This window comes from Dendroctonus ponderosae, unplaced genomic scaffold, assembly GCF_020466585.1.
Source record: "Dendroctonus ponderosae isolate FM_Combo_2020 unplaced genomic scaffold, Dpon_F_20191213v2 Dpon_F_20191213_6, whole genome shotgun sequence".
In the NCBI taxonomy this organism is placed as follows: domain Eukaryota; kingdom Metazoa; phylum Arthropoda; class Insecta; order Coleoptera; family Curculionidae; genus Dendroctonus; species Dendroctonus ponderosae.
In genome coordinates this window covers 8,057,791-8,073,278 of record NW_026018814.1, presented here as the reverse complement: position 1 = coordinate 8,073,278, position 15,488 = coordinate 8,057,791, and the positions used below count along the sequence as shown (strand labels likewise).

The window sequence follows — 15,488 nt, the reverse complement described above, 5'->3', positions numbered from 1 at the left end:
TTTTGGCATTTCGCATCAACATTTTTGTTTTTTGAAAATTCCTATTACTAAAGAAATGTAGGATAGTTGCTTTGAGGTTTCGTTAGCAAATCTGCCATCGATCTTAAAGCAAAGAAAATTTTAATAAATATTTAACAAGGCTAAAAAAATTAATCTGAAAAAAATTGCTAGTTTAATTTTTTTTACAAATTTTCTATTTTTTTACTTTGACTGAAATCTCATGATTAAAAAAAAAGGAACTAAAATTAATTAAGAACTCTAATGAAATTTAATTTAGGTACACTTGCGTTTCTTTAGTCTACTTCAGATTTTAGTATAAGTAAGTAACCATGGCATGGCTTAAATTAAATGAACATGAGGCAACTTTAATATTGACTTAGTGATAATTTAACGTTTTTTTGCTGCTGGTTCTTTTACTAAAATTATTGAATCAATGGTTTTTGGTGGYAATTATCAAATGCATTATGACTGTATAAAATGTATCTATCACATTAGCAAGGAATTTGGAAGTAACGTTTTTTTGTATTTTCAATTTTGTCATAAGGTTTTGTTTTCGGAATTTTGCTACTAATTGTATTTTCAGTTTGAAGACAGTTCTAGTATTAAATTTGCAACCTGCTCGTTTAATTTTCTCTGAAATTCCCGGAATAAATGGAATTTAAATATTTGTAATGGGTTTATTTTGATTTCCTTGTAATTTTGGAATTCTAATTTCATTAAAACAATTAAAACATTCGTCAATAACGAAATCTGGGTTGTAATTGTTGAAATCTAAAACTTCTTTTATGAATTGCTTTCGTTTTGAAAAATTTCATCGATTATAAATTATTTTTCATCCATAATTTAAGCGTTTTACAATACTTTGTATAAGCCAAATATTTACTTCCATGCGTAGGTTTTCCATACGCAAGTTTCAAAATTTTATAAATTTTTATCAATTTAGTATATGGAGAAAATTGGGCTTTTTTGTTCTTTTTCATTAGTGAATTTAATTGTTGGTTCTTTATTTTCAGAAATGATAAAAATCCCCACGACTTAAGATTATTGGTTGAAATTTTTAATTGTTTGTAAAATTTAATTTCAAATTCTCCCTAAATATATTACTGAAAAAAAGGCGATAAGGGCGGTGATAATGATCTTTTTTTTTGTATATTTTGAAAACTATAGGAGAGTTGCGTCTGATAGACACGTCTGATAGAAGATAATTTTCTAAATTAATTACTCCTCTACTAATTCGAATTTTCCTCTTCTGTGCCTAACTGAGTTGCAGAATACTTTCTAGCTTTTGATCATGATTTACTATTTGTCAATATCTAATAGAAAATTCTGCCTTTTTAACAGACAGAAATTTTGACAGAAAACAAAAGTTTTGAAAAACGTCGAAACAACCTCACAACAAATATTTTGTTGAAGATGAGCAAACGTTAATGGACGTATTTTCATTATCCGCTTCTTATTTATTCGGAAATTGGTAGTCAATTCTGTCGCTAACGCCAGTAAGAAAGTGGCCAGACTCTCGGGCAATTTCCTTCACACAAACATAAAATAAAGACTAAAAATACACGATGTTTTTAAGTCAGTACTGTTCAAATAAAAAAAATGGGTATGTAAATCAGTTCCCCAACACAGTGGATATTACGATTGGAATCAATAACTGTATCTTCATCTACACCTGGAATGCTAACTCTCAAGTAGTAGTCAAGATTACCGATCGATAGTACCGATCACAAAGGTAAGATATAATGCTGCTTAGTGGTAATTAGGTGTATGACACATTGTGGTCAAGATCGGTTGTTCAAATCGTTGATTGTGCGATAGCTACCGAAGATTTAATGTCAAAAATACTATACCTAGTTAAGTAACGATGCTAGGAAGTGCATGCACAATTAAGTACAACCGTGTAGATGCCCAGATAACTAAGAATGCTGACCGTCAGTAGGTACCACTGTTGTCAGCTTGCAATTACAGCAACAGTTCCTAAATCCACGTTTATGACCAACGACGTTCTGTCTCACTAGCCGCTTTAAATTGCCGAACTCGTTAAAAAAGAGTTGAAAATGTCGGATTTTTTTAAACCCAAGAGCCAGTAAAATTCCTATATAATTATACGGTTTCTAGTTTAATGCACAACCTCAGTTCATAATTAACAATTTGATTTTTTATCACCCAAGGACAGACGCTACTGAGACGTTTTGAGGCGTATGTTTCTTTGAAATAATCTACTTGGTAATGGGCATTCTTCTCATTGCTTTGCGTAGGCTTAAGTTGGCGTAAAATAGTTTGGCAACATTATTTATGTTAGTCTGGACATGCCAGCTTTTAATAACTACAGCGTCTCGGAAAGCTACATATCTCTTCAGTGCTTCAGGAGTTGAAGAGTTACAGAATTGTCGCAAGTGTTTTCAATATCCAATTGGAGTTTTAGGGAATGAAAGTTTGTCTGCACTAACTGAACAATGCATTCTTCCATAGAATGATTATTCAAAATGTGTACTTTTTGAATTGATCCCACTCCTAACCCGAATAGTACCTGATGAGAAAACCCGCAGACCCAAAAGATTGTCAACCCTAGTGCCGCATTCGAAAAATATCGATAGCTTATCTGCTGAATTTCTGTATCTATTAATTAATTTTAATTGATGACTTCTGCCTTTGGCATTCAAAATTTCGTGGCCTGTATATCGGGAACCTGAACATGCGTCAGATTTTTATCACATACCCGCTGGAACGGCTTAGGTGGATGTGACTTTTAAGCATCTGAACGAGATAAAAACACAATAGGTCAATATTGACTTAAAGAAGGATTTAGGATTGATTTGTATAACTGGTTCTGGTTTTTTTTCTGTTTAAATTAATGGTCACTGGTACTTGACAGGTTCGGTATTTCTGCAGCTTGAGTACATTTTCTGGCCGCTGTTTGCTTTTGACTGAACCAGGTATGTACACATGAGTAATAACCAATAACTTCAATTTAGATTCGTGTCGGTATTGCCTGTACACAGTCAATTCAAACACTTTCAAACCGGAAAGTATTTCCAATTATGTTATTAAGTTGCTGTGGCAAAATGGGAATTTATTAAAAAAGCGGCAATTTAAAGATTTCAGATATGGACACTGGTGAGTTTTTCGGGCTTTTTCGGGAAGAAAAGATTCTCATCGACAGCGTAAGAGTCCGAAAAACTTACCATTTTAAAAATACTTTAATTTTATTTAAACATTCGTGTGCGAGTTTTGGATCTTATGTACCTACAGAGGGCTAATTGAGTTACACGAGCACCAAAGATTCAGACAGAATTGAACTAAGATTCTAATTTAACATTTTGAAAAGTATTGTGCTGTAAATAAATAGCGATAGCCAAAATACCAAATAAACCAAAGCATTTTTTTCTTTCTAGAAAAACGAGTTAGACCAAACTGGGTTGTGAAAACTGTCGATATGTGCCTTTCAACTAACATATTTACTTGAATCCGCGTATTCCGGATCTTGCCAATAACTTTCTTATTTTAAGTCAACTTCCGGAATATTTGTGTCAGTTCTGATTCCTTATTGGTACTAAACTTTTTAATCCTGTAAAAAATGTTCATTTAAGTTTATCTGGGCATATACATCTGGTGATTTCATACAGGGTTAGAGGAAACTACTGAAATTGAAACAAAAATGGAAGGAATCTAAGGTTTTTCAAATAATAGCTATTTCAGCACTTCACAGAATTTCTAATAAAACACTCATACGATGCACCAACTGTTTACTCGAGCCCCAAAAGTCACCAATCAGCAATGCACGCCTAACTCTTCTTTGAAAAATATTACATAAAACTGACCTTTCTAATTAGTCGCGTTTGCCTAGATTTGAAAACATTCAAGTTATGGTTCTTTTCACGTCAAAAAAAACAAAGAAATGCGCGTTGCAAATGTTTAAAAACAATTTATTGTTATTCAACTTTTTTTAAATCTCATGCGCAAACTCATGCGCAACAGAAAATAAATTCTCATTATAAGTGAAAATCTTGCCAAGCTTTCCTCCAAAGGTTTGCTAAAGTCAAAGCCAAAAACAAAACAGAGGTAAAGATTTGACTATACTAGAACCAGTAATTTAGAGTATGTTTAAGTCTTCTTTTGGTTGTTTCAAAGCAGCAAATATCCTAGCCAAGAGTGTCCCGTTTTCTTCCGTCCTGGGACAAATGCCCAGACTGGGCATAAACAAGTTTTTGCAGCAAAACATTTTTAATTAAAATATCTGAACCGATCTTAATCTAACTTTGTTATTTTTAGTCCCGAATAATTTTATAATGAAACCAGTAAATCTATATGAGCATTTCGACCGGTCCGCTCCGCTATTGGCACCTGGATACAAGACGGCCAACATCGTTGCATACCTGCTAATTAGGCTATATTTTTGCGGGGCTCGCTATGGGAGGTTAAAAAGTAATCAACCTGAAACTAAAATAAAGAGATCTCCGGCCATATTTTAACGTAATTAAACGGGGGAGAATATGGGTTTGAGATCGAGGAATTGCGTTTTTTTGCAAGCCTTGTTACTAATCTAATCCAAAGTATATCCAATATAAAATATATTCAATTTTTAAAAGAAACTCGCTCCTTGAAACAACCCTATAAGCTAATAAATATTAAATCAATTTCATGAATCCTCTGCTCATTGCGATGGATCAAATAAATGCGGCTGACCTTTACATTTGATTTAACCGGCTAACATATCAACTGGGAAATTAACCTTTTCAATCCACAATCAAACATGAACATAAATAAAAATAAATCAACCGGTAATCATATCGCACTAATTACAAGGGCAGAACGCAAGACATGAATAATACCCGTTGAAAATAATTATGCGGGAGTGGTTAATATGGGCGCTTAGATAGCGCATTTCATATGAAGTCGGGAAATTTACCGCTCTATGGAATACGTAACTATGGGAGATACGAAAAAAACTTTATCAAGTTGATCCAATAATACAGAAAGCAGAATACATTGCAAAACCTGCCAACTATTAAGAGCAAAGCTGACATAAAACATTCATGTTCGTCTACAATAACAGATCGTTTTTAATAAAATTTACTTAGGTCCGGTTGTACAATTAAGGCTTAAACTCTTGTCACTATTTGTTTGCATTAAAATATATTTAAAATTCGGGGATTTTTCTGTGCTTCAAAAATCCAAGCAACAACTATAAAAAAATACATTTAATTTTCACAGAGTGTGACAAAAGTTAAACATGAATGGAATTGTTTAGAATTGTTGGTCAAATCAGTATTTATTCAGATTTGGTTTACATCAATCATTTCAGAGAAAACGCGGGTTTAATTTCAATCATTGCATAATAAACAGCACGAAATAACTAATGACAGCATAGAAAACAAAATCAAGAAAAGTTAAAAGCACTGTAGAAATTGACAAAAATTCCATTCCCAAGGAATTTTTGAAGTAGCCGACATGAAAAAACTTGTTTTTTTTAACATCTTTCCGTGGGACAGTATAGCAGAGCAAATAATAAATTGGAACAAAAACATTCAAATCAAATTCAGATTGATTACTCTCCTCAACGACACTGAGGAGAATGGGGGGTCTTGCTTTGGTTCAATATTTTTAGTGCTTCGATTTTTTAATCTTTTAGTTAAAAATCCAATGCAAGCAATGTCGTCCTAATAGTTTGAATAATATAAGCCGTTTTTGCTAGATTAATATCGAGATAGTTTTACACTTAAAAGTTGGCAATTTTAATGAACGAGTGACAAACAGTAAAGAGCGAAATTTCGCTTTTCGGTTTCCCGATTAGAAGTTTCCTTCTGCATGTTAAAAGCTATCAAAAAACCCGAACTAATTGAAGTTTTATGGGGTTTTCCTGGGTCGATTGCTAGTACTGGCCACATTTCTAGACCTACCAGAATTCTAGCGTCTTTAACCCTTCTAATTACTCATCAGAATTATCCCACTACCGTAATTAAATTAAAGTCCATATTTAACATTTTCAAACCAAACTGATTTCCCCCATTGGCACAATCAGCATAAAGCTCATAACATCGAAAAGCTCCGTACAGTAATAGATATTTTTCATTGTTGCATTGTCGGACACCTGTGGTGATGATCTTGCTTGCACACTTGCTCAGATACGATCATGTAAAAGATAACCCGGATAAGATATAAAGTTACTTGAAGTATTATGCCTAACATTTAGGCATAACCGTGTAAAAGTCACATCGTAGATAACGCATATTACTGTTGTCTACTTGAATTAATAATTACCGCACCGTTGCGTCATTTGACGCACTGAGGAATTTTTATGGACTTTATGTGCCAAACATGGTATTTATAACAAATGTTTTATAGGTAAAGGTTGCATTTTCCAAAACATTTCTTTTCTAGTTGAATAGAGTTCAGACACGCAGCCCAGTAAAGATAAACTGGACCATTAAAGGGAGAATTTTTATATTAATACTCATTAACTCGAGAAATGATTGAAAACATGATTTCATGATTTGGAGCAGCAGCTTGAAAAAATTCAAAGTCAAGGCCAGAAATTAATATTGTGGAGTGATATGAAGCTTAATTGTCTTACCCTAGTTAGACTTTTTTTATTTAGTATTGAATGCTAATTTATCTAAAATGTTCCCTAACTATCTATTAAAACTCTCAGGTTTCCCAATCGTTTCCCAAAATTTCCTAAACAGTGAGCCGAAATTGCTAAGAATCAAGACAAGTGCAGTTCATTATATGTAAATATATGAAAAAACTAGCAAAACAATCTGATCTAAAACAGATCTTTAAACGGTGTTTTCTTTGCATCTGTAAAATAATAAATCCAGCATTCATCATTTTGCATTAATTAAACTGATCAGATTTTTCGCTTGCTGTTCATCATCTACGACATACTTCTGAGTAGAGCGCGTCTGATACAATCAGGTATACTTTTTGATCCATTACGTGCAAAGGTAATGCTCATTTTTTTCCAACTGGCGTCTCGCAATGGCAATAGATGCGCATAATATAAACATTACGCTTTTATGGCTTTTTTTCAATGATAATTCGGTATCCAACGTAGCTGGTTACCTTCGCTGAATTTTAAAGACACATCTATGAAAACTAACACAAGAGACACTTTCAGTTTCTCTATTGATTCGGCGTCCAATTAAATTAAATTAGGTCCATAAAAGGGGTCGTTTAATTGTCGGTATGGGATCTTTAATTATGCTCTATCATGCAGAAAAGCTGTCGTATGCTTTCTAGATTATGCAAGTTATTTTGATGATAATTTTATGAATAGGCAGTTTAAAAGCGAGTGCAAATATGCTATTCACCTTTTATGGGGCCTTTTCCTGGCCGACAATTTCGAATCGGAGTAAGTACTGGCGGTTTTTTTTTCAAGCATAGATATTGTGGGAGAGTACTGAGTTATGATGAATCGCTGCACTGGATCAGGAAAGGAAAGGCGCCAGAAAAATTACCAATGTTAATGAACTCAATTAGTCAGTTCAATACTAAATATATTCTGCAATTGTCTATTGACAATTAAATTCGCAACTCTAAGCTCGACAATGAACGCGCAAAATACTCCTTATCGTACTCAAACAAAATGCTTCTTAATATTTATGTTGAACTCAAAACTAACAATACATATTCAATTGAAGCGATTTCTTTAAAAAATGTAAGTTGTTTTTTAAGTAATTCCTTAGATTCGTTAGCTCAGTTACAGTTTCTCTAGATTTTATAGAGCTCTAGTGGGTGAATTTTGATCTTGTAACTTCTGTTTCATCATTAAGTAGGTACTAATTAAGCAAGGGCTTAAACCCTTTTTTACCTTTGAGCTATGAATATTTCACATACCGGGTATTTCTTGAAATGCTAGTAAAGCTTAAAGTAATTAGGTTGTGTAATTCCCTTATAGTGTTGTAATTAATGGTATCAAAACACGCCATATTTCTATTTATCACTATTTGGGTCAAACGTTACTCTGGATGAATCGAAGGAATTAAATATTCAAATTGAACAGCGTGTTTTGTTGAAACCACCCATATGATGACTGCACAAGCCCACAGTGATGTTAAAAAAACACATAGAATCATTCATTTTTAGTATTTGGGTACTGTTTTCAATTTCGTAAATTTAGTTTATTTAGCTAATTTTGTAAAGTAGTTTGAAAAACTGAAAAACTTGTCAAGAACAACGAGAGTTCATTCAGATAATTCAAATATAAGAAATATGGAGCATGTCGCAACATAATTAAAATCATTTAGCTTTAAAAAACGCAAAACAAATGTTTATTTCAATCTATATTTTTTGGGAGTTATGCTGTATTAAGTTCGATTCCAACATTGTAAAACGTGGAGATTTATCGGCGCTTCTATTTACAGAATTAGTAAAAAGATGGCCGATTTCGTCAATTATAAAAGATCTGTCGATTCCTAGCTCATATCAATAGGCAATAATCAAACCGTTTTTTGGCCTCTTCTAACCATTAATCCTTAATTGAAGAATGGAACATTTAATAAACACCCAGTATAGTGGACCTAATCATTCTCGCTATAAAACTGAATGAATGAAGATGAAAATAGCTAATGTGATTCTTCCGGAAGGTCTTGAAGTTAGAATTCGTTTTAAGGCACTGATTACTGGTTTGTGAAATAATCAATCATCCGAGTTTGTCCAAAACAAGTTCTTTCGTGCGTTCAAGTTGAGTTAATTGAATTGAGCTGATGGAATTATGAGTTATACTGACTGTGGATGTGTTATATTAAATATTAATAACGCAAATAAAAAGTTTCTCAATGTGTCAGAACCAAAGTACTTGTTAAAAACATTTTAAGTAAACATGCTCAAAAGTTGAAGGTTGGGAGCCATTTGCCCATATTGCCTGAGGAACGTTCCCCATAATTATCAGTTTTTCTCATTTAGAAAACATAAATCCATAGGTTCGATCTAAACGGGAGATAATTCGTTTGAATTCGCCCATACAGTTCGTATAAGGAAACTAAGTGGAAACCGTGCATTGCATGTTCATGTTAACCACAGAGCTTCAGTCTCGTTTCGAACATTTTCTTGATTTATTAATAATTGTTTTGAATTATTTAACGATTTCTAAAGCTCTAATTAGACGTAATTAACGACTTGTACCACCATCTAACGAGTCTCAGGATGAACGTTCAGTTCGCCGATCTGTAGTTAATTAAACGGTATGCTCGGTGAACCGATCGGTTGTTAAATTAGTTGATTGGCGTGCTCAAGACCAACTTACACCACTTCTGGTCGTGTGTCATTAAACAATTTAATAATATGTCCTACACTTTGTCAGCAGCCAACCTGTAATAGTTCGTTGTTAGAGAGTGGCCACATTGAAACATTTCATGTAAAATGCATGGTTACGTTTTGTGCAGGACCACATGTGATGATGCCGCGAACGCTATTTTACACCACCCGTCGGTTGCAGCAGATTTCGGCTTTGTTCTCATCCAATTAAAATGGGTCGAGATTTTCGGTTGCATTGACAAAACCTGATTTTTATCCAACTGCATCTGCATGTGAAGACAACGTATGTACCTGCGGTTTAAAGGTGCAAAATAATAGTCGTTTGCAGGATCTTCTTCTTACCATTCAATGTTTTAGTGTCCCATTCAATGTGTAGCTATCGAACAATTCGCATTTTTGCTTTTCTAGCTTCCTTCGTAGTTTTATATGATTTGCATGCAAATTTAATCATAGAAATTTGTGTAACTCATTTTCTTGCCCGAACTATTTATTTTATTGGTTCAGACTCTCAACTAGAGCGTATTAACGTTCTCCCTAATTGCAAAACTGCAAATTGCAACACTACAGAATGAATGATCATCTTATTGAGATTGAGGTATTTTGCCCTTAAACCTGGTAGCCAGGAAAAAAAGAAAGGACAAAAACTATGGACATTAGTTGAGAAAAATCTACAGAACAGATAAAAACGAGATGTTGAGGAACTAAACAATCTATAAAAGTTGTGATCTATAAAAGTTGCTAGAGAGAAACACTGCCTAAAACCTAATATTGAAAGCGAGAAACTGAGTGACAGAACAAGGAAAATGATGAAAAATGCGAGAAATAAGGAAACAGCAAGGAAACAAAATACTCACATTTGTTGAAAATTTTTATAAGAATCTCTATGGGAAAACTCAGGAAAGAGTGCATGAGGAAGTACAACAAACGAATGAAGGATCTAAAGACCTGCCGGATACAACCACCGCAGAAGTAAAAGCAGCCTTTAGAGAAATTAAATACAAAACAGTCACATGAGATGATGAAATCGTAGTCGAAGCAGTAAAAGAGGGTGGAGGTAATCTGAAATATCCAGCAAAGCTCTACAACAAGAGTTGCACCGAATATAAACTTCCAACTATTTGGAATAACGCTGCCATCATCAAAATAACGCATAAAAAAGGAAATATGGCAGATCTACCCAACTACAGACTCATAAGTCTCACATTTATAAACTTTTTACAAGAATACTACCTAACAAAACTCTTAACTAACAAACAACCATTTACAGGTAATTAAGACATCGATGGAAAAATGCAAGGAATTCAATAAACCGCTAATGCTTATCTTTATTGAGTTTGAAAAGGCTTGGATTTTTTCATACACCAGGAGGGATTGCTAAAAGCACTAGCATACTGCCGAATGGACTCCAGATATTCTCAAACTATAAAACAAATGTATGACCAGACTACAGCAGAAATTCAGCTCTAGTTCAAATTCAACTATAAAATCAACATCAATAGACGCGTACAGCAAGGAGGCAAACACACCAAATTACCAATTTTAGCGACCTAAAAACCCGAAAAGCACCGATTGTTTCCCAGTTCATTTATTATACATATATTGAAATCTAATATCTCACGCAACATGCTTAAGTCTAGAAAATTATCCTTCAGTCTCTTGGCATGGGGACGATCAAGAATATTGGAATAAATCGCTCAGTCACATTAAATATGGATATATCGTTTCCATTGCTTCCCTTATAAAGTCATAAATATTTGAGGTCCCGTCCAGAAGATTGAAGACATGCCCTAGATAATGACATAAATATTAAACGGTCACTATGTTTCAATAAGATCGCGATTTTCTCGTTCAAGGGATTTTAATGTTAATATTAAACGTCGCATGCATTATATCACGGGTCTTGTTGCGAGCCAATCTGATGCACGTCGAGTATGATTTGTATGCTGAATTTATTTTCGGATTTTTTACGTGCAAATATACATGGAATATTCTCATGTTGGAAGTATGCCTGATTTATCGGAAATAAAACAGTACAACCCGCATTAATCCCACATAGCTGAAACCGACGCCAATCCAAAGACCTCGGTGAGAAAATGACCTCAAGTAGTTAAAATTTTCCAAAGCATTTATCGGCTTATGATTAAACTTTAATAAATACTTTATAAGACGTTTTTGCGTTTGCAGTCAAAGTTCAAAGCCTTAGGCCCACTTCCAGTCCCCAAGCGAATAAACATATTGCACACGGGTGTACCGTTAAATATGTGAAAATAAATAACGAGGCCCCATCTTCACTTTATGGCACTAGTGATTTTTATGTCACCGGCTCCAACATGCATGCAAAATTTTATTATAACTCTGCAGCGCGTTAATGATTGTATGCATTTAGAGAAACTTGCTGTTAGGCGTTTTGAATACATTGTCTTTGTCCATTAAGTTTAATTGTGTGAGAACGTGTTTTATGGCGTCAAAGTTGACAAAAGTGTTAAACTAAAGTCACTGATTTAAAGTAACAACCTGGCTTGACGGACCTGCGTTAACACCGTTAACGGTTTACTAGTTAGAAATTTCATTTGCAATCGACGCGCAAACTTGTCGAAAAATAGTCAGAAAAAATGTCAGTTAAAACGAACGAAGTACAAAACCCAATGTGGTAACGACCGGGAAGTCTTTTAAAGAGTTTAACATAATTCAGACAAAATTATCACTAAATAATTACATATTTTCCAGGCCAAGAGCAAAAGTTCAAAATAATTAGGAACTTGGCTGTAAGTTTCACACTTGAATGTTCATTGGAAGATTAATGAAAACCTCTAACAGTTTCTAGATTATTTTTGCAGTTGCCCAATCGCAGCAATAATTTCGATCAAAAAATGTTGGTATTTTTCACCTTTAGGTTCATTGCAGGCAATTTTAGCATTAAGATGATAAATAAATGCAAAATCGCAGACTACTTACTGCGAAAATGACTCCAATAATCAGAAACTTACCTGAAAATAAAAAAATGAATCGTTAATAATTACACTTATAAGCTAAAATTTCAAAAAAATTACATTAAAATGCGGAATTTATTGATGAATCAGGCACACTGCCAGCAAGCATCAATGAACGATAATATTTATATATTTTCAATACCACCGACTTATAGTTGATAAACATACATACACTGCATATCTGCACGTTTAATGAATAGGAACTACATGTTTTGAATATTGGAGCCGTTAATACGAGCTCTTCATTAAGAAGCTGGGAATGAATTAAAAACACTCTCCATTTTGAGAAGCACGTAGTTCGAATACAACCATTAATTGGATCATAAGCATAAGTAATTATCAATTAAGAGCCAGTTATGCTGTGCAAACTGGTCCACAAGTATGTTTAAGTATCAGAAGCTATATTAGTCGACGGCAGTGTTACTCATCCTGTAATGTCTGCCCGAACATGTCATAGCTTGTCCTTAAGTGGACATCGAAACGTTTCTCCTATTATGCTTTCTAAATCTATGAGAACGTAATAAAAATATCCACGCAAATTGGCATTAGGAATGACTTGACTCGTCTTAAAGGCCACTCAAAGTGAATACTTTAAAGGGCTTGTAAATGTTTTTGCTTGGAGTAAGTGGCTAGATGCAAACAAAAGTTACTAGTGATTATCATAAAAAATCGTTGATATGTGCAAAGTAAATTTGTAAAATTTTGAAAGCTTTCAGGTCTTGAAAAATAAAGAAGAATCGAGAAGCTACATACAATCTCTATTACAAAATTAATGTTAAACCATTTGACATTGGGACCTTTTACAATTTAAAGGTGTATTCAAATTATACTGTAAATACTTGTGTAAGTTAGAAAATGTTGTTAAAAAACTTTAAAAATTATATATTTTTTATTAAAAAAAGATAAAAACATATTTAAAATGAATCATAGGCAAATGATCGACTCCAGTTCCAATCTGCACTCATTCGATATCAATAAAAATAACAATACGCCTTCGTAATTGCTTTTTATAGTAGTAGTCAGGATAGACGACATAAATATAGCTACTAACTGTGTGAATGCCAGATTATGCAAAATAGGTTTGCTTGAGTACGTTTTTACTATGTGGAGGCAGTACTTAATTAACTGTGAAACGTTCGATTTGTACAGATTTTCACAAAAAAATGCGTGTGTGAAATGTGAATTGTCGCAATTTACTGGCTAATTAATGCGTGCTTCCTTTTCATTACCGATAAACGTAAAACACGGCCAGGTTTATAGTTTGGTGGGAAATTATTCGATCGCTAGTTGCCCAAGGAGCACACTTTTTACCTGATGAATTAAAACAACATTTTCAAACCGTCTAAATACCCCCAGATGAAATTGAAAAAGATAAAAATTAAGCTAATTTGTAAGAACTGTAACATACAAAATACAGTAATTTAGTCCTATTTTGCAAAATAAAATTGTATTTTTTTGCAGGAGGAAAGCTACTAGAGGCCAGAAACCGTACCTAAAACCGCAAATTCTCAACCTTCAAGCAAGAAAATTCAGACAACAGAATCGTTTATATGTCATTGACATGGTTCGAATTAAAAATATAACTGCGAGACTTAATTCGGTCTAATTCATTCTAAACATGAGACTGGGCAATAAAAATAATTTTAGAGACCTGAAAATAACATCTGTCCCTGTCCCGATGCGCGTTTAACGGGCAATAGGTCACTTCACATCATTGTCATTAATTAACACCCTAATTACAAAATTAATTACTTTTTGTTGACTTTACGGTTGATGAATTCTCGGGTTTACTGTCTTAAAATTGCCGGGTTATAATAGCCGGGCAATTCCTATTAGGTTCTGATTTTTGCGCTTATAGTTTTATTAATATAAATTTTAAATGTTCAGAGAGAAACGTAATTTGAAACCTTAATAAGACAGAAAGCATTTCATGTTTTGTTGAAACTTTTTGGTTTGTATGAAACATGGCAAACAGATCAAAAATCTGCTTATTCACCTTAATAAAAAAAACTCCAAAAATTGAAAACCATCCGTTCCTTTTTGAGCAGGGGAGGTGAAAATGTAAATCGCTGATTTATTATCACATTACAAAATTCCCTGGAGATTTACTTAAGCCACCGTAAGCTGCGTGGGAGCCGAGGCAAAAAAATCGTCGCAAATCGACAAACATGCTTAAACTTGTTCCGTATTTCTTCAGACACCGAACGATTGTCGCAACACCATATTTCACCAGAAACATGTGTTGCGTCGGGGACTTTTTATCGCTAATCTTAAATTATGTCGCCGTTGTCTCACACACACTTTTCAACTTGGTTTCGCTGTTAATTTCGTTTTTTTTCCCAAAATATTTGTAACATTAATGTGAAACTTTGCACACGTGAATTACTTCTTTACACATCCCCAACGGTCTACTTAACCATACGAGACTGATGTAACTAAAGTTTATTTGGAGGATTTTGGCCCGACAAGATGTTTTAATCATTTATCACATTTAATAGGCAGTTAAACTTGACGGCTACAACTCCTAATTTCGAACTTTTCCTTTACAATGTCTAAAAGTTTACTTTTCTTGACTGATGATGTCAGCGTATACGGTTTGATCCTGAGGTGTCGGGTTTAAAACTTATTACATTCTTATTCAAATTGCCGACATAATTTAGTGTGGTATGTCCAAAGCTTTTACTAATGCCAAACAGCCACGAAAACAACACTAAACACATGGCGGAAAATCTACGTTTATTTAATTGTTTAAGAAGCTATAAAAAATCATTTAAACTAAGACTAAGAACGAAGGAAAACGTTTAGTAACTAAACCTAAAAGCATTCAATTTCTTCAGGTCTTTACAGGCCTAATGACACAGGCCTTAATATACATTTCCTATTTGCTACTTATTTATCATTATTGGCCAATTAACTCTATAAGCTGTGTCCCAATACTCAGACGATTAAAGTGTGAAAAATTAACCAGCCAGGATCAGGATATTGGGCACATCCGCTGATGATGGGACAATAACTTTTAATTAACCTCGAAAGTGCATTAAAATGGTTGAATTTTCGGCAACAAAATAATTAAAATGCCGATACGAAACGGCGACATATTCAAATTTGTAAACAGGAAATGGAAAATTGTATTTACATTCTCTCACGTTTCTTCCATGGTTGAAAAATGTCTTTTCATTTCCGTTTTATTATTTCGATGCTGCTAATAAAAGGTTAAAGATTAATTGAGTAAAAGACACA

General features: G+C 33.7%; 1 long non-coding RNA gene across 1 annotated transcript; it reads left to right on the top strand.

The window, feature by feature from the left end:
• The first annotated feature begins 1,363 nt into the window (after positions 1–1,363).
• LOC125504890 lies at positions 1,364–13,841 on the top strand. Its single transcript, XR_007281775.1, has 2 exons — positions 1,364–1,732; positions 13,710–13,841. It is a non-coding gene; the product is annotated as an uncharacterized LOC125504890 (long non-coding RNA).
• Positions 13,842–15,488: the final 1,647 nt, after the last annotated feature.